This window comes from Chiloscyllium punctatum, chromosome 5 (assembly GCF_047496795.1).
Source record: "Chiloscyllium punctatum isolate Juve2018m chromosome 5, sChiPun1.3, whole genome shotgun sequence".
Taxonomy (NCBI): domain Eukaryota; kingdom Metazoa; phylum Chordata; class Chondrichthyes; order Orectolobiformes; family Hemiscylliidae; genus Chiloscyllium; species Chiloscyllium punctatum.
Genome location: NC_092743.1, coordinates 93,336,931 through 93,361,648, shown reverse-complemented (window position 1 = coordinate 93,361,648; position 24,718 = coordinate 93,336,931). Strand labels below are relative to the sequence as shown.

Here is a 24,718-nt window from a genome sequence, read left to right as displayed (position 1 = left end):
CAGGTTAGCTGTAACAATCTTAGACAGCCACAGAATTTGTATCCTCAACTATCTTTTGACTAGTATGTTTTAATTTAAATAACATATGTGGTGCTTATAAGTTTGCAATATCAATAAGTGATTTGTAGTAATAATCCATTTTCATAACATTCTTCATAAGTGAGTTTAAAACAAGTAAAATGTAGATTTTCATATTTGTTACACCTTGGAATTGCTTCATTCCTGGGGGCTGTAGAGATGAAGGGGAAAGACCTGCTTCATTCCTGGGGGCTGTAGAGATGAAGGGGAAAGACCTGCTTCATTCCTTGGGGCTGTAGAGATGAAGGGGAAAGACCTGTGAGTGGCTGGGGCTTCCTAAATCACTGTTCTGGAACTTAGCTTAGATGAGGGCTTGGCATTGTTTATTAACTATTCACAGGACCATGCATCGATTTGTTTTTTGCCAAACCATTGGACACTCTGATGGAGAAGTGGAGCCCATTTCTGACAGGTGAGCAGGGATGGGCCAACAAACAAGGATTATCATTGCTGGAGATTTGATACATATTTCCCCACTGCTTGGAGGATTCTCGGTCTTTGAGTCTTGTCATTTGCTTCAGCTCATTGATAATATTAAACATTCCGAATATGAACGAGTTTGTGCAACCCAGATATGGGGGTACAATCAGATGCTGGAAAATCAGACCAGGAAACATCTGTGCAGAGTTTTTTTTAATGATATTCAACATAGCCACACGTGAACAAAGCTTTCACTGACATATGCACCAAAATATCTCAAGCACTTACGTGTCAGATTTCTGGCATTCCTTATGAAGACACTGATATGCATAACCTTTTTTTATTATTATTCTGATATTAACTTTCAGCTCATAATTGGAAATGAACAAAATGCATCGACTATAGCAATTCTTTTGGAAAGACACCTAAAGGGGATTATCCAAGTTGAGTTATGCACACTGGTGAGGTGCTCATTGAAGTATGCCATTAATTTTCAAAGAACTGAATATCCTTAACTCTCTAATTTGGGATAAGAAGTGGTTTTATAGCTTGCACTACAAATGCACAGCAATGTCTTGAAATTGTAATTCAATCTATTAGGCTCTTCTGGCTGTCATAAACGACTGACGATTTGTATTCACAGCTTATGCTGTTATACAACCATTTAACTACACTTCAGCTTTACAATTTTACTGCCAGATATTTACTCAGCCTCTATAATTAGATGGGTTGCTGACTTCTGAAAGGAACATTTTCTTGCTGTTTACCCAGCAGAAAGCAGGTAGGGGTACATGTTTAAAACGAATTTGATCTGCATGCATTTCACTGTTTACCTGCAGATTCCAATGTAAATTACGATTCTGAGTCAGCAGGATGGATACCTCCCTTAAGTCAGCAAAGTCCTTCTTAGCCTATTTTCTATACTTCTATGCTTCCTACATTTTTACAATGGGTGAGTACACTTCAGTGGTTGCAAAGCATGTTGAGATACCCAGTGGCCAAGAACAATGCAATGTAAATGTAGCTTTTTCTTTCTTTATCAAGTTCAAGTGACACTATTGAGATAGATGCTTCATAACACTAGGGGCCTGGGTTATATTCCACCTTCAGATGACTGTCTGTACTGAGTTTGCACATTCTCCCCGTGTCTGCATGGGTTTCCTCTGGGTTCTCTGGTTTCCACCCACAGTCCAAAGATGTCCATGTTAGGTGAATTGGACTTGCTAAATTGTTCAAAGTGTCCAGGGATGTGCAGGCTAGGTGAATTAGCTATGAGAAATGCAGTTTTACAGGGATGCGGTGAGGGTATGGATCAGGATGGGATGCAGTTCAGAAAGACAGTGTGGACTTGACGGACCAAATAGCCTCCTTCTGCACTGTAGGGATTCTATGATTCTACAGTTCTATTGCCCATTCCTATCTGCCCTGGAGTAATTAGTGGCAAACTGCCTTCTTGAACTGCTGATGTCTTTGGGGTATAGGTACATCACAGTTCTGTTCAAGGCATTCAGGGTACAGGACATTTTAGGACATTGACCTCGTGACAGTGAAAGAATGACAAGATAGTTTCAAGTCAGGAAAGTCAATCACTTAACAGGGGAACTTGCACGTAATGGCATTTCCATGCATTTCCTCCTCTTATCCTTTTACATGTTCACAGTGTTGCAAGGTACTGTCGTAGGAAACTCACTGAGTTGCATATCTGCAGTATGGAATCAACATGCTAAAATATCTTGCCGATAGCTCCATAAGGTACTCCAGGTACCCCACTCCCAAAGCCTTAAGCGAGGGCCAAAACATTTAGTTTCTGACTAAATTTCAATAACCGAGTTTTGATGCCATACCACTTTCACACCAAACATTAGCTTTCCTGTGTGACATGTGTACTACTGAGTACCTCAGGCATCTGGTCATTCTTATATTGTACATCTTCCAGATTACTGTTCTTGTATTAGATAATGAGGTTTATTTTGTAATGGAATTGTTATCTGTAGCCAGTGCCTCATGGCTTTGGAATTGGATGCTGGTGAAAGTATTGATTAGAAAACATCTCTGGTCTACAGGGACAGGATTTATAATCCTCAATGGTTTCAGATAGATCTCTTTTTCTTCAAAGAGAAGTGCTTACTTGGTCGGGTGTTTACCTAAGAGAAAATAACTAACTGATGAAGTATATTTACCCATGAGTGATAAATTGTACAATTTGCCTGGCACAAATCTCTGACAAACACTCCTAAACAAAAAAAAACAAAAAAATAATGAAGGAGCACTGCACTTTACCAGACCAAGGGCTCAAGTAGCTTCATATTTTTTGAATGTCAGACTTCTAGGCATAATTTAAGCTCATTTTCAAATGACATGTGTAGAACTAATTACTAACAATTGTGATATTTACGTTTACTTTGATGTTCCTGCAATTCCTGAAATTAAGCACATTTGCACTCTAAAATAACAGGAAGTGGTACCATTTGGAACTGAGATCAAAGCCTCTTGCACAATTGCCAACTTATTCCAAAGGGACAGTACATCATGCAAGGGAAATGAAGCAGATACACAATATTTCACAACCAATGTCTGCTGTTCTATCCATGTGACATGCAGATCTGACTTATTCATAAGTCGTAGCATTTATTTTAATGTAGTTATTGACATTTTCTGAAAGGTGTACTTATTAGTTATATTCAAAATAATTTGTCACCCCTATTCTGCATTGTGCAAAATTCTTCAAATCTTTTTCGGGTGTTCGCTATTTTTATATTAAGTCATCTACACAAAAGTCCCTGGTTTGAATGTTTCTTTTTTCCCACATTTCATTGAAGTCCATAATACATGAAATTGAGTTCAGTTTGTGTTTTCTTTGCAGTTGGGAAGAACAGGTGACAGGAGTCTATTCACTGAAGAAGATATTTAGCCTGTGATCTAATTCCATAATATTTGCTTGGCAGTTAACCAGTGAGTTGCAGTGGTGAAGCCAAAATGGCCTGGCTTTCCTGTTTAGAAGATACCCCACTGCAGGTTTTATTTTTACTGTGAGATTGATAGCAAATAGCAAACAAGATTACAGTACCCCTCACTTGTACATAGTTGAAGAACTGTGAGATCACTGCAACTTTATGCCCTAACACAAAATAGATATCAGCAAACCATCAGCTTGTTTTATAACTCTCTTATTGTTAGCATGGGGAGGAGTGATGTGGAAGTGATTGAGCTCTGGTGTGATTCCCAATTTCAGGAAGTAGCTTCCTAGGAAGGCCTGGCAGTCGTACATGCCTGCTGGGAAGTTGCCAGGCCACCACTCTTTCTTGGAGGATCAGGAATCTTGCCCATCAACTGGTTGTCAGCCAATCAGAGGCCATCAGCCCTGTTAAATGGTGGGGGGAGGTAGGTGCAAGGTTGCTTGTAGAACAACGATTAGCTGGGAGTCTGACCCAGACCACAAGTGAGCAATGGTGAGAAGGAGTTTGCAGTGTGGAGTCATACGGGTCGAGGTGCAGGTGCATTCAGCATTGACCAATTCCCAATATTAAGTGTGAGAAAGTGGCAGCATCCCTCATTCTCCCGGCCAATTAAATATCCCATCCCTAACTAACTTCAGCCGAGGGTATTAAAACCTGCCCCTAGTAGACAATCACTCCACTGGTATGAGGAGAATACCAAGGAGGGTGATGAATTGAGGAATTGAAATTCATCAAAAGATAGATTACGACGAAAGGTATGGAGCTAAACATTTTACACACTAACTACCTGGAGAAAGATTTGATTGCAATTTATTTCAATTCTTATTTCATTTGATTCCAGTGAACTTTCTTGGAGATATCACAGAAGCTTATTGAATGTAATGCAGTAAAACAAACCTTTGACCATTCTACAGTTAAGTAACTGACTGTACAAAGGCTCATTTATGTTGAAATTCTCTGTTTCCTTTTGTGCAGTTCAAGTTTCAAGGATCAAGTTTTAGTCAAAGTCAGTTACTAAACACCAAAAGATTGACCATGTGACTCCTGCATCTCGTCTTGAATCTCAAATTTAAGTTTCTCTTTGTCTTTTTTTCAATATAACACGTTATCCAATTTCACACATTCAAGCTAGATAATAGAGTTCAGCATCCAACAAAGTTGTAGACAGAATGCTTGACTTGAGACACAATGGGGTTGTTGTTAACTGGGAGTTTAAGCAGTACTTTGGAGGGTGGGGTTCAGTGTGTGCAATGTTGTAGATGATACTCAGTTGGTGGAATGAAGGAAGACCTGGCCAACTTTACCACCAGGCATTTTTAATAAGAGGATTGACAGACGAAGCCAATTCTGTTGGGAACAGGCCATCCATCTTGACTGAACAATTTTCAGGAGTCGTCTGGACTGACTCTTTTAAAATGTCAATGGACCTCTTGAAATCAGGTTGCAATAGGGTTCGGGTTGAAGTTAAGTTCCCCAGCGGGAAGGCTTGTTTAATTTTTATTTTCCATTTGAAAATGACTAGAATGAGGAGAATGATTGTCTCCAAGTTTTCAGACACAACCCTGTAGACGCATGCTGTTGACAGTGGTCAGGGCTGGCAGCACCATCCCCATGTAGACCTATTCCCATGAGGAGGCTTGAGGATGCCGAACAGCATCACAAAGAAGATCAGCAGGGACCAGTCAGATGCAGCAAGTCTGAATTTCTGAGTGCACTCCTCCTCTCAGAGCTCCATCAATATTCATGCAAGGCACTCAGCTCAGACATCACTGTTGTCCAAGTGTCTGGTGATTTTTCCCTCAGATTATGTAGAAGTCCCATGTGTGTGCATTTGGCTTTTCTGTCATCAGTCACAACACCGTCCCCTTATTCGAGCTGATGATCATACACACCTCAAGAGAGAAATAAGATCAGGGAGGGGGCACAGGAAATAAATGGGGCATCCAGAAAACTGGAAATAGTGAGATTAGTGTATGATGTAAGACCATAAGACCATAAGACATAGGAGTGGAAGTAAGGCCATTCGGCCCATCGAGTCCACTCCGCCATTCAATCATGGCTGATGCGCATTTCAGCTCCACTTACCAGCATTCTCCCCGTAGCCCTTAATTCCTCTAGACAACAAGAACCTATCAATCTCGGCCTTGAAGACATTTAGCGTCCCGGCTTCCACTGCACTCCGTGGCAATGAATTCCACAGGCCCACCACTCTCTGGCTGAAGAAATGTCTCCGCATTTCTGTTCTGAAATGACCCCCTCTAATTCTAAGGCTGTGTCCACGGGTCCTAGTCTCCTCACCTAACAGAAACAATTTCCTAGCATCCACCTTTTCCAAGCCATGTATTATTTTGTACGTCTCTATTAGATCTCCCCTTAATCTTCTAAACTCCAACGAATACAATCCCAGTATCCTCAGCCGTTCCTCATATGCTAGACCTGTCATTCCAGGGATCATCCGTGTGAATCTCTGCTGGACACGTTCCAGTGCCAGTATGTCCTTCCTGAGGTGTGGGGACCAAAACTGGACACAGTACTCCAAATGGGGCCTAACCAGAGCTTTATAAAGTCTTAGTAGTACATCTCTGCTTTTATATTCCAACCCTCTTGAGATAAGAGACAACATTGCATTCGCTTTCTTAATCACAGACTCAACCTGCATGTTTACCTTTAGAGAATCCTCGACTAGTACTCCTTTACTCCTTTATGCACCACAATAGTGGCTATTTCTGCCAAATTTCAAGCTTTAAAGATGATAGTCCTGCCTTTCAGACTTTCTTCTGTTCACATTTCTTAAAGGTTGTTTCACAGAAAGCTCCTTACAATGATGCCTGATTTAAAATATTAATTCATAGTGTCATCAGTTGAATATATCAGTATTGTGGAATTTTTGCCAAAAGCACTTCTCAAAGCTCAGAATACTGGCCAACAGTAACTAAAATGTTGTGCTTATGAAGAGCACAATTGTTTTTTGAGAAACACATGGTCCATGAGCTCTCAGAGACAGCCCACATGACACTGTTCTGGGAGTAAAAAAAAACTGCTGGAATTTAACTAGTAGCCAGAGATAAATTCTGCAAACAGACCCATCATATGCTTTCTTTTCAACTTCAGCTCCTCTCACATACTATATTATAGAAAGCAGGTAATACCTGGACAGATTAAATGACATCACTGACATCACAACCTCAACAACTGAGATAAGCGCTACCCATCTAGGTTATAAACAACTGTTCCTGTGGGGCAGTTCACCACTTCTACTTATGATTCTGTGTTTGTTACCAAAAGTGTGTGAGAATGTTTCACAGTAGCACTGTGAACTTACTCTTAAGTTGATCCTAATATCTCACAAGAAATCTTCATGTTTCTCAGATGTTATGTAATTAGCTGTTTAGTAATGAGTAATGAACCTCTACAGTTTGTCGAGATAGAGTCCCTTTGCTACTGAAGACTTCTTGTGGCCGTCCTTCATGATATGGTATCAACAGTTTAGACAAATACAGATAAGGACTAGTGGCAGTGAAATTTCCCAGTGCTTCTCAGCCCAGCATTACAACACTGAGCATTCTGCTGCTAATGCTGCCATTCCTCCTCCTTCTCTGTACCCAATGCAGTTCACCAAGAACGTCAACCATACAAAGTTTTTTTTCCTTCAGAGTATCCAGAAAACAACAAATTGGAAAAGTTCAAATTGATCTGAACCCAACAAATGCTGGAAAATGGGATTAGAATATTTTAAATGACATTTTTTAACTGATGCTGACTTGATTGGCCAAAGGGCATTTTTCTTTGCTGTAGGTTTCAATGACTCTAAGCCTCATAGTACACAAAAGCAACTGATCTGAGTTATTACAATGTATAACCCTTTCCCAGGGCTCTTGTAGCACAGTGGTAATATCCCTTCTTCTGGACTAAGAGACATGGGTTCAAATTCTACCTGCTCCAGAGATGCATAATAATGCCTCTGAGCAGGTTGATAAGAAAATATATACATCATGACAATCTAGCATTTAATTATCATTTTAACCTTTTCTTACCCAGTTGTAGTATGAAGCTTGGGTTCCAGTGTATTTTAGGTTTGTAGACAAAATAGTTCCCACTGTAAGTGAAAGCCTTCTTAATGTTATATTGACTTTGAAAATCAGTAAAACAGATTGCCAGTTATTAAATTTGAAGTAATTATTGACTGAATACAGTTAAAGGTTTATGGCTTTCATGCTTAGGGACATAATAATGCTCATTAATATTGGAGTTCCAATGCAGGAGTGGAGTAAGCTTTGAATAATGGTGAACAAAGCTCAGCTGCTCCATATTTGATCATATTAGCCAGCTACGTAAGTGGATTTAATTTTTTTACACTGCATTATAAAGTTAGCACTACACTTGTTCCGTCAACCCATTTAGACAATAAAGTTAATCTGAGAAGCTCATTTATTATTGGAAGAACAAAATGAAACAATCTTGGTTCTGATTTGAGCTGGCTGAAACTGTGTTTAGACTGAAGGGATTTACAATGGATTTAACATTTCCATTTAATGTCCAGATTTCACATCAGAGTCGCCTGAGAAATGGCGTGAAACATCCGGCATGTTTCAAAAATAATAAAGATTTAAAAGGTATTAAAGGAAATGAATTAGCAAATTATGCATTATACCAGTGTTAATGTACATTGGTATCAGCACTTCCCCATAAGTATTACATAATGACGTAGGATAAGGAGGGTGTTTAAATATGGCAATTTATTCACGTTTTAAATGCAAAAAATTGTAAGGGTTCAGAATTCTAAAATCTTATGTCACAGGAACTCTCTATAAAGTCTAACACTGTGTCATTGTGCCACATCATTGAAATTCCTATTTAATATGGTCATGCATTCTAGCCTTTCCCCTTATTGTACTAATCCGTCCTGTTCAGAAATAGTAATGATGAGAGAGTGTAATCAAGTTACTTTATAGATCAAGAATGATCTGAGGTAATCATGAACAGAAACTGCAGCAGCTGTAGAGAGAGAGTGAGAGACAATATTAACGTTTCAACTCTAATATAACACTTCTTCTGGGCTGAAGAGATAGAAGTGTTTTAGTTTGCTGTTGAAAAAGGTGGAATGAGTCAGGTCGAACAAAAGGGAAGGCCAGGGATAGCTGAGAGAGTGGGAGTGATTAAATGACAATGATGTCATGGAGCAAAAGCAAGGAACTAGTATATATTCCTTAGACGAAAAGAATGGGGATAAATAATTTCAAACTCTGATGCTTTGTCGAAGTTCAATTTGGAATAATTTCTCATTGATCATGTTGTTCTAGCATTTTCTCCCTTCTTTTCAGAATTGAATTGTATATTTGTAGTTGGGTGGTAACAGTGTGTGAGGGAAGAACTATATGTAGGTCTCTACCAACCAGGACAGCTGTTGGTGAGGGTAAACCATTGCCTAGAAGAAAGCATGAAGATTTACCATGGCTATCTAAAAATCTTGGAAAGTAGCTTTACATTCAATGTTCATCAGGATTTACCATATGGACAGTGCATTCTATAAGATCATTTGACTGAGCATAGTAGGAAAGGAGGTAATGTGCTGAATATGCCATTCCCTGTATATATCTTGGAAGGGTGCACTAGTGTACTGCAATTGTCAGACAACAATTGTTACACTCATGGTATATTATATTCTCACAGAAGAGACTTTAGTGAAATAGTCTATCATCAGATTGTAATTGTGTCCCAATCTTGTGCCATAGCTCAGAATGAATCTTGTGTGGACTGACAGGTTCTCTCAACTGTTGAGGCTGATTGAATGACATGTTTCATTCTTTTGGCTTTTTGGCTCTGTCAATATGACCTATGAGCATATTTACAAGCACTTAGACTTTGTGAAATAATCACTTTGTTTGCCTTTGAAAATTACATCCCAAGACAGTCAGTTTCATCTCTGAATGGTCATAAAGAACATACTTGCTCAAGGATAACCTGTTGAATGTGTTCAGCCCACCTACTGATAATTATCTCCTTGAGATATTGCAGTTGGATATCATGAGACATAGCTTGCTAACTCTGCTCTGCTTGGCTGTGAACAAAGCCATTGAGATGAGATTGATGTTGAAACGAACTACTAACTCAGATTTGACAATGTCCACTTGTAAGTCTGGAGGAATACTTTTTATTTTTAACAGGATTTAGAAGTTGGCTAAGAGCATTAAGAATAGCCACCTGTACATCTGGTTTGTACAATACTTCTGATTCTTACCATTGGATCTTCCCAGTTAGATACTGTCTTCAGGGAGGTGCAGTTGTGAGTGGTTTTGACAGACGGTTTCCACTTTGTAGTCTGTATAATCAAAGAAATACTTATCGAATAAGTGCATCTGGAACTTCTGTATTCCAAAAGCTAGAGCAGGAGCATCCCTTTCCCATGTTGGAGACAATCCCCTAAGTTGTCATAAAGAACTTTGAACCAAATGCAATAGGTTGGTTATCTTGTAATAGGCATACTTAAAGGCATCTTTGATGCGTCTACGTTCAAAGGCTTAGAGGGATCATAAAGGTAAAGGCTAATGAGATCATGGATGAACTCAAGGTTGTGGTCATGAATCTGTAGAGTTGGAATTTATGTGTTCTTTACCTCATTGACCATAAGAACATGCATCTGTGCAAGCTGGTGAACTACAGATAGAAAGTCCTGCTGTATCAACAATAGACACCGTTTCAGGACTCCAACTTGAGGAGCCATATTGACATTTAAGATGGATAATGTCAGTAGAATTGATGTCAGAGTCTTGGTAAATAATTAGTTTATCACAGGCAGACTGCCCATCGTTGTGCCCGTTTCCAAAGTACATTACCAGTTATGCCAAGGGGCTGATATTTACACTTGCACCAGCAGCAATCCTGGCATCTAGTGTTTGTTTTTCATTCCTTTTCAGATTTTTCACCTGAATGACAGTAAAGGCATCAGCTTGTCTGATGGTATCCACGTGGGTGTCAAACTAAATACATGTACTGATGGTCTGAGGCCTGCACACTGTATAACATTGCAGTTACCTTTTGAACTTTGTTGACACATTTGTGTGCTAGGGTTTGAAGTTTGGAAATGCTTTGACATTGTTCCCTTGTTGGCTCTTCATGTACTGCTGTGGAGCATTATGTTGCATTTTAGGTTTTCTAGACACTCGGATTTCTTGCACATTTTAGTTCAATGTCCTCTTGTAGAATATAGCTTTTACCACTGTCGGAGACACATTTAGATTTCGATTTATTGTCACATGTATATAAAAATACAGTAGAAGTGCTTTTTTACATGTTGTAAACAAAGTGTTACCACCTCTGGCATCACCTTGAAACACTGAGTACAATACAAGATTTTACTACAAGAGAGTTCATCTTTCTCTCTTCTTCTGGTTCCTCCTCCGCTACTCCAAGAGTCACTCCTTGACATTGGCCCGAGTGTCTGGAGTGGGCTCTGTGGTCTCTGAAAGGGACTGCGGGATCTCGGTTACTGGCCTCTGCTGCTGCCACTCCCACGATTACCATACCAGAGTTGGAGCCATGGGCCTGGAATCAATGGAAAGGGGTGCTCTTGTTCGAGAATTTGGAACACAAAAGTTCCAGATGTACCTATTCAATAGTATTCCTTTGATCATACAGTCCACAAACTGTTGGAAATTGTCTGTCCAAACCACTCACAACTGCACCTCCCTGACTACAATGTCTAATTGGGAAAATCCAATGGTAAGAATTAAAAGTACAATACAAATCAGATGTACAGGTGGCTAATATTTACAATACTCTTGCCCATTGGTTCTTGCACGTCAAACTTGGGCATCTTAATAATGTTGAATTTATCAGAAATAATTATCTCAGAGGCCAGTGCTGGCTGAAGGGGAACCACTATTCATACAACATCCAAAGGTCTTGTGTGAGTCACACAGCATTGTGCCCTCATCTATCATGTACATGTTACAATGGTCTCTACTGAATGCAGTGTGAAGCGTCCAGGGTTGGAAGGGTGTCCAAACACTGCAAGGTCTCCCTTCTTGACAACATTGGGTGATCACCAAAGCAGTACTTTCACCAAGTTGCAGTACAAGCTGGGGCTGATGTGCATCGATGTTGGAGACATGTTCCTTGTTATGTCTCACTGTGTGATAAAGTGTGCTCAGTCTTCAAATCCAGGGTATGCCACTAATAACTGATCTGATCTCCAAGAACCTTTTTATTCCTACTGTGCTCAGTTTAAGTGCTTTCCACCAACACTGATGCAGCACAACTACAGCCAGCTGCACGCCCAGGTACAGCAATAGGTGAGCATGGAGGAGGAGGAGCAGCCAGCTCAGGGAGAAGTTCCAATCTCAGGATGTATCAGGGGTGCCCAGTGTTTTCTGGCCCTAACTCTGCCTCCTATGCATAAACAAGGTGCCAATGATTCCTATGTCCTGGGACACTGATGGAAATGTCCCTGATGCTGGATCAGGATTGAAAGCCACAGGAGTAGGAGGCCACTCTCTTTTTGAGGCTGTGAAGGTCACTGTGGTGTTCAGTCTCTGTGTGCCTGGCCCCCTCCAGGGAGTGAAAGGCTATCTGTCATAGATCTCTCAGCCATGCACCCACAAATGCATCAGGACAGTGGCCATCTGTGCAAGTTACCCTCCAACAACTTACCAACCACTGACATTAGGCTCACCAATCTATAGTTTCCTTGCTTTTCCTTGCAGCTTTTCTTAAATAATGGCACAACATCAGCCATTCTTCAGTCTTCCAGCACCTTGCTTATGGCTATCAATGATTCAAATTTCTCCGCTTGGGACCCTGAAAATTTTTCCCTGCTTTCCATAATGTCCTGGCATACACTTAATCAGTTCCTGTGGATTTATCGGTATTTATGCGTTTTAAGATGGCCAGAGCTTCCTCTTCTGTAATGTGGACTGCGTTTGAGTCATCACTATTTATTTCCCCGAATTCCCTAGCTTTCATGTTTTTCTCCATAGTAAATACTGACGGTAAATATTCATTTAGGATTTCACCCACCTCCTGTAGCTCCACACATTGTTGATGTTCTTTAGGGCGCCCTATTCTGTCCTTGCTCATTTTTTAGCCCTTGTAGAATCTCTTTGGATTTTCCTTTGCTCTATCTGCCAAAGATGTCCATGTCCCCTTTTTGCTGTCCTGAGCTCCCCCCCCTTAAGTATACTCCTACACACCTATACTCCTCAAGAGATTCAGATGATCTCAGCTGACTGTGCCTGACATAAGCCCCCTTCTTTTTCTTGACCAGAGCCTCAATATCTATCATCATCCAGAGTTCCGTATTCCTGCCAGGTTTGCCTTTCACACTAACAGGAACATGCTGGTCCTGAACTCTCATTATCTTGCTTTTGAAAGCCTCCCACTTGCCAGACATCCCTTCACCTGTGAACAGCCTCCCCAAATCAACTTTTGAAAGTTTTTATCTAATATAATCGAAATTGGCCTTGCTCCAGTTTAGAACTTTAATTTGTGGACCAGACCAATCCTTTTTTATAGCTACTTTAAAATCAATCGAATTATGGTCACTGGTCTCCAAATTGCTCCCCATTGACACTGCGGTCACTTGCCCCTGAACTATTTCCCAAGAGGAGATTGAGTTTTGCCCCCTTCCCTAGTAGGGCCATCTACATATCGATTGAGAACATTTTTCTGAATACACTTATCAAATTCCTCCTATTCGAGGCCTTGAAACTATGGCAATCCCCTTCTATGCTAGGGAAGTTAAAGTTAAGGTCTGGGGTTCCTTTTTGAAATATTCTGAAGGAGTCTGGCCTGGTCCATGACAGCCCTGTGTTCTTCTGCTGTACCTGTCTTTTGGCATTCCTAAATTATTTTGGAATGTTGCTAAGGAACTACTGAAAGTCATGGATTCAATGTGAGGTAGGATTTGGACGATAAAGATTTTCTGGTGGTTTGGGCTCTACATAGCATTTCGTTTATGAAATAGATGAAAAGAACACTGGAAGAGTTAAGCTTGAAGCAAAGAGAGATTGATTTCAGCATCCAAGATGTTGACATCTGACTGATCTGATAGGATGTGAGTTTGAACATCAGCCTCGGGTCAAACTGAATATTAATGTCGCTTTTATTGAGATTAGCCTGCATTGAAAGCGATTAAGGTTGCTTTATTTATCGAATGACAATTACCATGGCTTCTTGTCACTCTCATCTTCTTTGACCTACTTGTTGCTTTCAGCTTTGTTAATCGTTCATGCCTCCTCTAAAGCTTCTGCCTTTATTCATTACTTTCATAGTCCTGATTCTATCTATTTTGGCATGGATATTACTGGAATAATTTGATGACTGTGCTGCTGGTGGGAAGATGTCCATCTGAAATCCAGTGGACTTTGCTGTGAGTTTATAGCAAAAGTTTTACAAAATTATAAGTGATTCAAATCTGAACTTCTGACACATACTGTTGACTGACAGGATACTACATTGCTAATGCAAACTTATAAAATTGCTCCTATGCTCTTTTTCCTCTCATGTGGTTATCACAATCCTTCAGGCACCTTATCTTGGACAAAATGGTGAGCTACTGGTTATAATTTTATGTGATTAAATTCATAAGTGGTAAAGATGACCTAGAGAATATTTTTATCAAGTTTTTTTTTCTCTGGATGTGGCTCATTGTTTCTGTGGCAAAGGCTGTCAACGCAGTCTCACATCCTTTTTCAGGTTGGGTCTCCATTCCATACTCTCAGTTTCTCCATTACCATCATCTGTTCTAATGTTACAACCTTCAAACCAGCACTTCATGAATGCCACCTTTTGCTTCTCTTTGGGGAACCTGCCTGCCCCTCTTCCCCGACAGTTGTGGTTGATAGGCTGCTCCACAAATTCAATTTCTCACACTTCGACTGTCACTATTACCCCTCCCTCTCAGAAACATTTCTAGCATCCATGTTCAATGGTCCATCCTCTGTCATCTTCATTTGAAACATTCCCTCACTTTCTCTTTCAATACCGCTGTCAATTCTTCAATCAGCCCCCCAAAAATTCTCCCCTTACTACTCTATCTGACCATTCCACTTCTTGAGATGTAATACCAGTCTTTTAACCTCTTCTGATCCCACTCTCCCAGGTTGCAAATACTTAGTCTATGAATGTGAGTTCTGCTTCTCTTCGTCTTTCCTTTTAATTCTCTGTCTTTTCTTCACTCTGACCTCTCTATCCTCAGCCTCATACACTATTCCAATGAAATTCACTGTGAGTTCAAAGAACTGAACTTCACCTTTTAATTAGGTCATCTACAGACATGCCGACACACCGCTGAATTCAACAATTTCTGGTCAAACCCTTTGGCATTTTTCCTTTCTTTTTGTTTCAGACAGGACTTGTTGATAGTAATTTTGCTGTTGCCATTTTCACCGCTTATGGAACCTTTTGTCTGAGATTAACCTCCCTTTTGCCCTTTAATCTCTCATGTCTTTCACCCATTCACAGGCCTTCAACTTTTTTTTCTATTTAACTACCTGAGATTTCTGACTGAAGATGTTTGTAAAGACTACAGCCATGTCTTCTATGCAGATGAAATGGACCCCCATTATTAAGGATAGGGATATTTGTGGAGCCTGGAAAAATGAAAGTGGAGCAAACTGGCCAAACAGAGGTAGACTTGGCCCAGAACTGTATGCTGCAGTGCAGGGAACATCTTCCCTCACCACCCCAGTATACTATCCAGCCCTCTGTTTTTCTCTCTCCACTGGTGCTGCTTGATCCGCAATGCATTTTCTAATTTTCCTTATTGTGAATCTTTATCATGAATTTCACATGATCTGTGACTTATCCACATTCTGCTGCAGTTCATACTATTACCCCTTTTGGTTCTGCATCTAGCCACCTGAGGCCAATATGAGGAAATCTACAGTCGGTTGTTATTTGTGACTCAATTCTATTATGTTCGTGATATTGATCGATTAATCAATTGTTCTTCAAAGATTGATTAACTCAATGGGTTAGTTTATTTATTTAATTAAAAACAGTAAGTCACCTCTTAAGTTATGAAAAAGACATTTCAGCAAACAACTGATTTCTGTTTGCGTGTTGGTTGCAGATTCACAGCAGACGAACTGCCAGGCAATGTCACAATATTGTATACACACTGAGTCCTTATATGTGAATTCTCTTAAAGGCCAGGTCAACATATGACAAATTCTGGAAAGTATTTGCTGCCAGCTCTCTACCTTTTGTGCTGATGCGGTCATCCTGCACTTGTCACCTATGTGAATCTTAAAGGCCCGGGTCAGACATGTCCCACTATTCAATAAACACAGCCACACTTATGTTAGCTACTGTTCCTTTAGGCCCCTGGTATAGCTCTCTGCCCAAGTGCCTGAAGATTGGAATTCAGATTTTGCTCAAACCTGAAGTCAGATCTTTGCAAGATTTTGCAAGCTGCTTTAGGGGCTGCTGTGATCTGTGTGTGGGGATGTGTGTAGGGAGACTACCACAGGTTCTAGTAAAGCCACTGCATCTTCCTTTGATGTCTTCAATTTGGAAAATTATTTCCTGTTGTTACTTCACATAAGGGCAGTGGACAATGCTGAGCACTCTGCTGTTTTGCAGCACATGCCAAGAATAGATTCTTGGTTCTTGAACATTGGAATTGTAAGTAGCAAGGAAAATGCCTTACTAAAATTATTGGGGAATAGGTGAATCATCATCTATTCCTTCAACTTCCTTGTGACATGCGAGTCTCTTGCTACAACATCTTCCTCAGTGGCATAGTGGCTCAATGTTAGCACTGCTGCCTCACTGCGCCAGGAACCTGGGTTTGATTCCAGCCTTGGGTGACTGTCTGTGTGGGGTTTGCACATTCTCCACATGTCTGTGTGAGTTTCCTCTGGGTGCCCCGGTTTCCTCCCACAATCCAAAGATCTCAGATTAGGTGGATTAGCCAGGGGAAATTTAGGGTTACAGGGATGGTATGGGTCTGGGTAGGATGCTCTCCAGAGAGTTGGTGTGCATGCAATGGGCTGAATGGCCTGTTTTCACACTGCAAGGAGTCTATTGTCTTGACTCTGTGGTGTTCTGTAAACCCATGCAAAGGATGAAGGAGGCACACAAGAGGTATGATTGAACAAGATTTACATCTTCATCAATGTCATTAGCATCTTCATTGTCTTCCCAAACATTGTTAGTTCCTTTCAGCTCATCCTCATTATCTTCCTTTTCTTTCCTCCACTCACTGCACTGACAAGATAAGACAAGAAGACAAAATAAAGACAAGAATCAATGTGTGAAACCCAGAGGATGCTGAAATAGAGACAGTCTGACAGCTTGGTTCTTGAAAGGGTTGATCCTAGGTGCTTTTCACTCATGCACCTGCAACTGGCACTGAAGACACAAGCTTATTGCTGACAACTGGTGCTAATGCTACTCCCAGCAATTATATTACCTGTTCCTTAAAGTAAATCTCCTTAAATGTGTTTTGTGCTGTGCAGTACTGGCTTACATTCTTATTGAGCTCCATTAGAGGTTGAATAGATAGCACTTCTTGAACAGGCTTTTAGCTAGATCCTCATGTGGTGACTAATCTTGGTAACATGTTCATGTCACACTTCAATAACTTGTTCCTTCTATGCTGTTCTAATCTGTTCTTTCCTTTGCTGAGGCTTTTCCATTCAAATTCAAATTTAAGCTGCTGCACCTTCTACCATTTTTCTTTCCTGCATTGTTTTTGTTTCAATGAGTTTATCTTTCCTCTTCCTGCCTCTGATTTGCTAAGCGAACAGCAGTGTGAATGGTATTATACACAGTCCCTAGTTAATTGAGTAAAATCCTTTCCAGTTCTGTGTATTGTGTTGTTATGAGGAATTTGACTGTCAGATAAGTACCAGGAATTTGCTCTTCCACCTTTGGAAGTTATCCCAGAATTGGATTGCTCCCTCCATTTGCCTTGCAGACCCTATGAGGAATAAAACTGTGGAGTTTGTGTGAAGACTGAAACAGTGATGTTCTTTATGCAATGAATAGAATACGCAATGAAACATAAAGACTTCCTGGCAAAAAAGAGTTCAAGAAAGTGGTAATTTAACAGCTGCTGTGCTGTTCTCTTTTTTTAAAGTGGGTTAAAGATCTTCAGCCAGAGCTGAAATACCCAATAATCAGATTTGGAATCATGCAGAGCTTTCTGAGTTGCTTATTAGAGGTGAATCCTAAGTTAAGACATTCTAACAGCAGAGATGGTCAGCAAAGGTTTCAGGAATCTCAAAGCAGATGGTGCAGCCTCTATGACACTGTTGCTTTGGTGACAGATATTGGGTTTGTGTTGATAATTGGGACAAATGGCATGGAAACCTTATTTGTCTGCTGCAATGTGTATGCGACAAGGCAGGCTCTGGGAAGATTGCACTGCTATCTGGCAGGTTTTACTAGGATTCAATTTGATGTGAATTCTTAGGAGGTTAACTTGCAACAATATCCAATACCACCTCATTTAATTTATTCCATTGCTGTTGTTCCTGTCTTACTGTGGGATTGTTATTAAATAAATTCATCAGTTTAAGAAGGGAATCCTGTTGCTTTGGTGTGTACTCCACATAATGTACAGTAGCCAATATCACAACCAAATGGCGAGGTTGATATTTTGCAAGGTGTCATGACAGGATATGTGTACTATTACAGATTATGATTCAGTGGAGGTTCAGTCTGTCTGAGGAAACTGCCCATAAGTGAAATACTGGACTATAAATTCTCCTTCTCAGCATCTATATAAGCAGTGTGTAATGGACCAGATCAAACCCCCCTCAAAATATATTGAGAAGATCGTCTAGAATCTAACCTTTTCTTATTTTAAAGGTAAATGTAATGCAGTACATTCCAGCTACAATTCGATTGGTCAAACTACTCAACTTTAATCAAAACACATTTTATTTTACACAGCAGTTAAAGTACAGACAGAATAAAAAGAAAAGAAAAGCATTAGCTTAACTCTAACTCTTACCAAAATGCTCAACAAAGTAATATAGATGTTCAAGACCCCACCTATTCAGGCTGCTTCTATTTTTCCAACTTTTAAAAAAATAAGGCCTCACAAGCTGTAATACTTTAATTAATTTGAGCAGACTGCTCAATACCTCTGCCTCAACCTTCATTTAAAAAAGTCAAAATTACTCCTCTTAAAGTCATAGTATCATCACATGTGTAATGGTTATATTATTTGATTAATTACCTAGAGGTCCAAACTACTAATTTACTGTACAGTACAGCAAACAGATCTATGCCCAGTGTTTACAAGCACCAACTCATCTTTCTATTCCTTTCTCCCTCCTGTATTTTTCAAACTTCCCATGATTATATCTAAGTTATTCACCTCAACTACTGTGGTAGCAAGCAAAACTCTTGAATGGCAATTATTTTAGTCTCATCAATCAGATAAATCTATTCTTATTCTGAATTTGAGTGGCACCATCAGCATGCACTAAGTATTCCATCCTCTAGCAACTTTACATTATTAGAACTGCAAACTGTTATAGGAATTTTCCCAAGTTGTTTGAAAGTCTCTGAGTTGTCTCAACATCTCTTTGCATTTATTGAACATTTCCGGGTTGTTTGAGAGTTTTCATGCTTCCTTCAAAGTTTTGTTAAAAAGTAGTTTCAGTTCTCCAAGTTGGTCTATAATTCACCAAGTTGATTGGAAAGCAACATTTTGGAGTTAGTTAGAAGTTTCACAGTTATTTATGATTTATTTAAGCTGTGCCAAAGGGTGTGGGATTTGGTTTTGGTAAGTCCCAGTCTAGATTCTTGTCACCCTTGGTTCCTGTGAGTCCTGACCCACAATCTTTGTTATTCCAGATCAATAACATCTGCTTGTCTAGTCTCCTGCTTTGACAAGGAGAAAGTGAGGACTGCAGAAAGTGGAGACCAGAGTTGAAAAATGTAGTACTGGAAAAACACAGCAGGCCAGGCAGCATCCGAGGAGCAGGAGAATCGACGTTTTGAGCATAAGCCCTTCTTCAGGACTCCTGCTTTGACCACCATGTTCTACATCCCAGAATAGCAGTGTGCACATCTAAGTCCTGGTCTGGACTCTGCTCTGTCATTTCTTGAGGGTTCCAATCTTACTCTATTGCCACATCAACAGCTCATCTCTGATCGACAACTCCAGATTCTTGCACTCAATCTGTCTGCCTTTTGATGCCAACAATTTTATATATAAAGTTTGCAATATTCATACTTATGACCTTTATGGGTTTGCAAGTTGTGTAAAAAAATATATGTAACTCTTTGCAATCTAAGATTATTAAAAAGTTAATTGCATTTTTAAATGAATTTTATATTTCAAATATACTAGGTTTGGAGATCAGACTGCTTCATTTTATATTTATGTAGAATTCAATTTCTCTGACTTTTGTAGCAATCACTGTTAGTTTCAAAATGAGGCAAGTTGGAAATTATAGTGCTCTTTAACTAGTTTAACTGCATACTCAGCATTTCTGGACTACCGTAATCAGGAAAGTTCAATTGGATTGGAATAGGAAAGAGGGAAAATGGAGCAGGGAAACAAAAAGGATGAGAGAATTGAGAGGAGAGGATTGAGAAGTGGTAAGAGGAGGAGAACGATGTACAGTTTTCTTGATGCATGTGCATTCATAAATTAACATCTGCTCTTAATATTTTTCTCAATCTCATGGTTTTAAAAATTCACAGTGACTTGCATCAGTGATTCTTCACAATCAATCATCATAACCATTTTAGAATGTTTAAATTCACAGACAGCATTTTTTATTCTTTAAAATAATTAGTCAGATTTTATTATTAATGGCTGATCAAGTGATACTACAAAATATTTAATAACAATTAATAAGTTACTGTACAAAAAGTGATTATTATCAGACAACCAGAATAAAATTCACTTTTAAGCATTTTTCCTCCAGCAGATTTATGCTTTTCTGTGACAATATTGAATTTTAATATAGTTACACCACAATAAAAGTGAATAGCTATCCTAATAACTTTATTGTTATTAAATAATAAGTCATCGGTCGGTAGGATCAAGGAAAACCATAAAGTTTTCTACAGGTATATCAGGAATAAATGACTAGTGAAGGATTAGGACCAATCAAGGATAGTAGTGGGCAGTTGTGCGTGGAGTCCGAGAAAATGGGGGATGCGCTAAATGAATATTTTTCATTAGTGTTCAAACTGGAAAAAAAGCAATGTTGTCGAGGAGAATACTGAGATACAGATTATTAGACTTGACGGGATTGACGTTTGCAAGGAGAATGCGTGAAAATAGATAAATTCCCTGGGCCAGATGGGATTTATTTTAGGATTCTCTGGTAAGCCAGGGAGGAGATTGCAGAGCCTTTGCCTTTGATCTTTATGTCGTCATTGTCTTCAGGAATAGTGTCAGAAGACTGGAGGATAGCAAATGATGTCCACTTGTTCAAGAAGGGGAGCAGAGAAAATCCGGGTAATTATAGACCAGTGGGCCTTACTTCTATTAGATTAGATTACTTACAGTGTAGAAACAGGCCCTTCAGCCCAACAAGTACACACTGACCCGCTGAAGCGTAACCCACCCAGACCCATTCTCCTACATTTACCCCTTCACCTAATACAACGGGCAATTTAGCATGGCCAATTCACCTAACCTGCACATTTTTGGTTTGTGGGAGTAAACCAGAGCACCCGGAGGAAACCCACGCAGACACGGGGAGTCGCCTGAGGTGGGAATTGAACCCGGGTCTCTGGCGCTGCGAGGCATCAGTGCTAACCACTGTACCACCATGTCAGAAAAGGTTACAAGAGATAGGATTTATAATCATCTAGAGAGGAATAAGTTGATTAGGGATTGTCAACACAGTTTTGTGAAGGGTAGGTTGTGGCTCACAAACCTTCTTGAGTTCTTTGAGATGGTGACCAAACAGGTGACTGAGAGTAAAGGGTTAACATGGTGTAAATGGATTTCAGTAAGGCATTTAATAAGGTTCCCTATAGTAGGCTATTGCACAAAATACGGAGACATGGCATTGTGGGTGATTTAGTGGTTTGGATCAGAAATTGGCGAGCTGAAAGCAGACAGAGGGTGCTGGTTGATGGGAAATGTTCAACCTGGAGTTCAGTTACTAGTTGTGTACTGAAAGGATCTCTTTTGAGGCCACCGCTGTTTGTCATTTTTATAAATGACTTGGATGAGGGCATAGAAGGATGGGTTAGTAAATTTGCGGATGACAATAAAGTCGGTGGAGTTGTGGATAGTACTGAAGGACGTTGCAGGTTACAGAGAGAGAAAGATAAGCTGCAGAGCTAGGCTGAGAGGTGGCAAATGGAGTTTAATGTGAAAAGGTGTGAAGTGATTCACTTTGGAAGGAGCAACAGGAACAAAGAGGACTTGGCTAATGGTAAGATTATTGGTAGTGTAGATGAGCAGAGAGATCTCAGTGCTCATGTACATAGATTCCTGAAAGTTGCCACCCAGGTTGATAGGGTTGTTAAGAAGGTATACAGTATGTTGGCTTTTATTGGTAGAGGGATTGAGTTTTGGAGCCATGAGGTCATGTGCAGTTGGACAAAACTCTGGTGTGGCCACATTTGGAGTATTGCGTACAGTTCTGGCCACCGCATTATTGGAAAGATGTGTAAGCTTTGGAAAGGGTTCAGAGGCGATATACTAGGATGCAGCCTGATTTGGAGGGAACATCTTATGAGAAAAGGCTGAGGGACTTGAGGCTGTTTTTGTACGAGGGAAGTGAATTAATTGAGACATATAAGATAATCAGAGGGTTTGATAGGATGAATAATGACAGCCTTTTTCCTCAGATGGTGATGACTTGCACAAGGGGACATAGCTTTAAAGGTGATAGATACAGGACAAATGTCAGAGGTAGTTTCTTTACTCAGAGAGTAGCAGAGGCGTGGAATGCACTGCCTGCAACGGTAGTAGACTCGCCAACTTTAAGGGCACTTAAATGATCATTGGATAAACATATGGATGAAAATGGAATAGTGTAGGTTGGATGGGCTTCAGATTGGTTCCACAGATCAGCACAACATCGACAGCCGAAGGGCCTGTACTGTGCTGTAATGTTCTATGTTCTTTTTAGTTACATAGCGATTGAGTTTCTATATGTTATTTAGAATATCTAATGGAGAAAATATCTATAATGCAAGCACCTTTTTTATCTTTGAGGGACTGCTGAAGTTCCTTCAATGATATGGGTCACTCATAAAATTCTGAAAGTTAAGCTGATAATGTAAGTATTTGACTTGAACAGTCTGAATAGGATAGTACAGGACACTGTATCCATTTGGGAATATAACAAGAGTCAGAGAACATGCTATCACCGATGATTGTTTTGTTTATGTATGTCATTATCTTTATTGCAATTACATGTACCCAAAACATTTGACAGTCACAAGCACCTTGCTTCAATCCACCCTTTTATTTTTCTACAAATTAACCAAAACTATATGGGAGACAGGACTTAAAATTCAAATCACAGAATTGTCCCTAGCACAACACAACTGTAGCCATAAACCACAGATGTACATTTATATGTCCCTTCATATATCAGGTAATTGGCTGCACAGGGCTACTTGTTCAGCAAGGAAGCACAACACTGAATTAGTAAGTATTAAAAGTGTTATGAAAGGACCATTGGTATCTGATGTCTGAACCACAAACAGTTGGGGAAATGATAGCAGTGGGTGGCATTCAAAGCGTGAGTTGGATCATAAAGAAGATATGGTGAGCCTGCACTCCACAATGTATAAAAGATTTAAAAAGATGGCAAAATCTATCTTGGTTTTAGTCCTTCCATTTTCCACTTGTAGAATATGTTGGACTAACAATTGTTTGGGGTGTAGTCTATAATTGATAGTACAGCCAGCATATTGACATAAATGGGAATTTCAATGAACCAGGAACCAAACAACAGTGGGTATTGTTTCAAATTGTTCTTTGCACTTTGGTCTAATGACAGTCTTGGGTAAAGAGTACAGTCAACGAGGAGGAAATTAACTGTGTTGACCAGTCCCTTTATGTAAGGTACTCAAAGATGAGCAAATTATCTGGCATGATTGTTCAAGGTCTTGTGTGTGCTAATATTTGATTAGAGAATGCTACCTATTTAACCACCACCACAACAAATTAAAAGTCACCAGTTGGACAAGTTACCTTTCAGTAGAGTTACAACCAGCAGAAGACAACACAGGACATTTCCACAAGAACACAACAACTGAAAAAAAACTTCAGTTGTTAAAGTCAAAGGTGGAATTTTCCTCTCCTTGGGGTGTTCAGAAAAATGGTGAGCATGATGACCTAATGAAGCAAGAGTCCAGAAATGAGGTTCTCGCCATCAAGTTAAACCATTGCCATTAATTGACAACAGTTTGGAAGAAGAGTCATACAGGATTCAAACCATTAACTCTGTTTCTCTCTCCTCACAAGCTGCCAGGCTGTGGAGTTTTTCTCTGGTACTTTGTTTTGATTTTATGTCACAATTATGTCCTCCAGCATAGGATGGTGAGATGACTTAACTTCTTCCCAATTCACTTTTGTCCAATTGAGATATTTGCATTTCAGAACCTCGACTAAACCTCGCATGTAGCTGAGAAATTGGATTCTGGCCTCCAGACAGGGGAAGTACACAGGTTTAGCTACCTCTTCCAATATCTTTCTAACGCTCCTTACCCTCACTGTCGCTGGCAGCTCGATAAGTACAACTTCATGTTGACTGAAGCATGATGTTTCCCTGGACTATTACACGGCCCAAATTGGCAATGGCAGTGCACCAGCGTCAGCTTCTTGGGTGTCACTAGGGAGAGCAAGATCGGCTAGCAGCTTCTCCTGGTCCAAATGGTACATTAACACAGGAAGAAATTAGATAAGCTTTTGTCCGTAGGGAACTGTGAGGAGGAAAGTTAACAATGGGAGGTGCACAGCACAGTAATGCATCATGTCAGAGATCAAGTGCCAACAGCCTCCCTGGCAACCACTGAGAACGGAAAGTACAATTATGTGTGAAAGGAAAAAAGGAAGCATGGTAGTGGGGTGACAGTAGACTTGAGTCAGTCTGGGGGGGCCATCACAGTAGGTCCGGGGCTGGGCCATTTCTGTCCAGGGTTTGACACTGTCAGTCCTGCCAGTTAAATAAAACCAATGTGGTCAGTCAGAGTAATCCTGCAAATTTGGGTAGACAACGGGCAGTCAGGATTGTGTTGCAAAGTCTAGCTGGACCACGAACACTCGTAATCCAGTCAATTGATGGCATTGTTGAGACAGCAGGCAGCTGAAGTCA

General features: G+C 40.1%; 1 long non-coding RNA gene across 1 annotated transcript in view; it reads left to right on the top strand.

Moving 5' to 3' along the window:
• LOC140476758 (uncharacterized) overlaps positions 1 to 19,612 on the top strand; it is a 44,468-nt gene extending 24,856 nt beyond the window's left edge. The window contains exon 3 of the long non-coding RNA XR_011960595.1: positions 19,269 to 19,612. This is a non-coding gene — a long non-coding RNA (uncharacterized lncRNA). The remainder of the gene's footprint in view (positions 1 to 19,268) is intronic.
• The last annotated feature ends 5,106 nt before the right edge of the window (positions 19,613 to 24,718 follow it).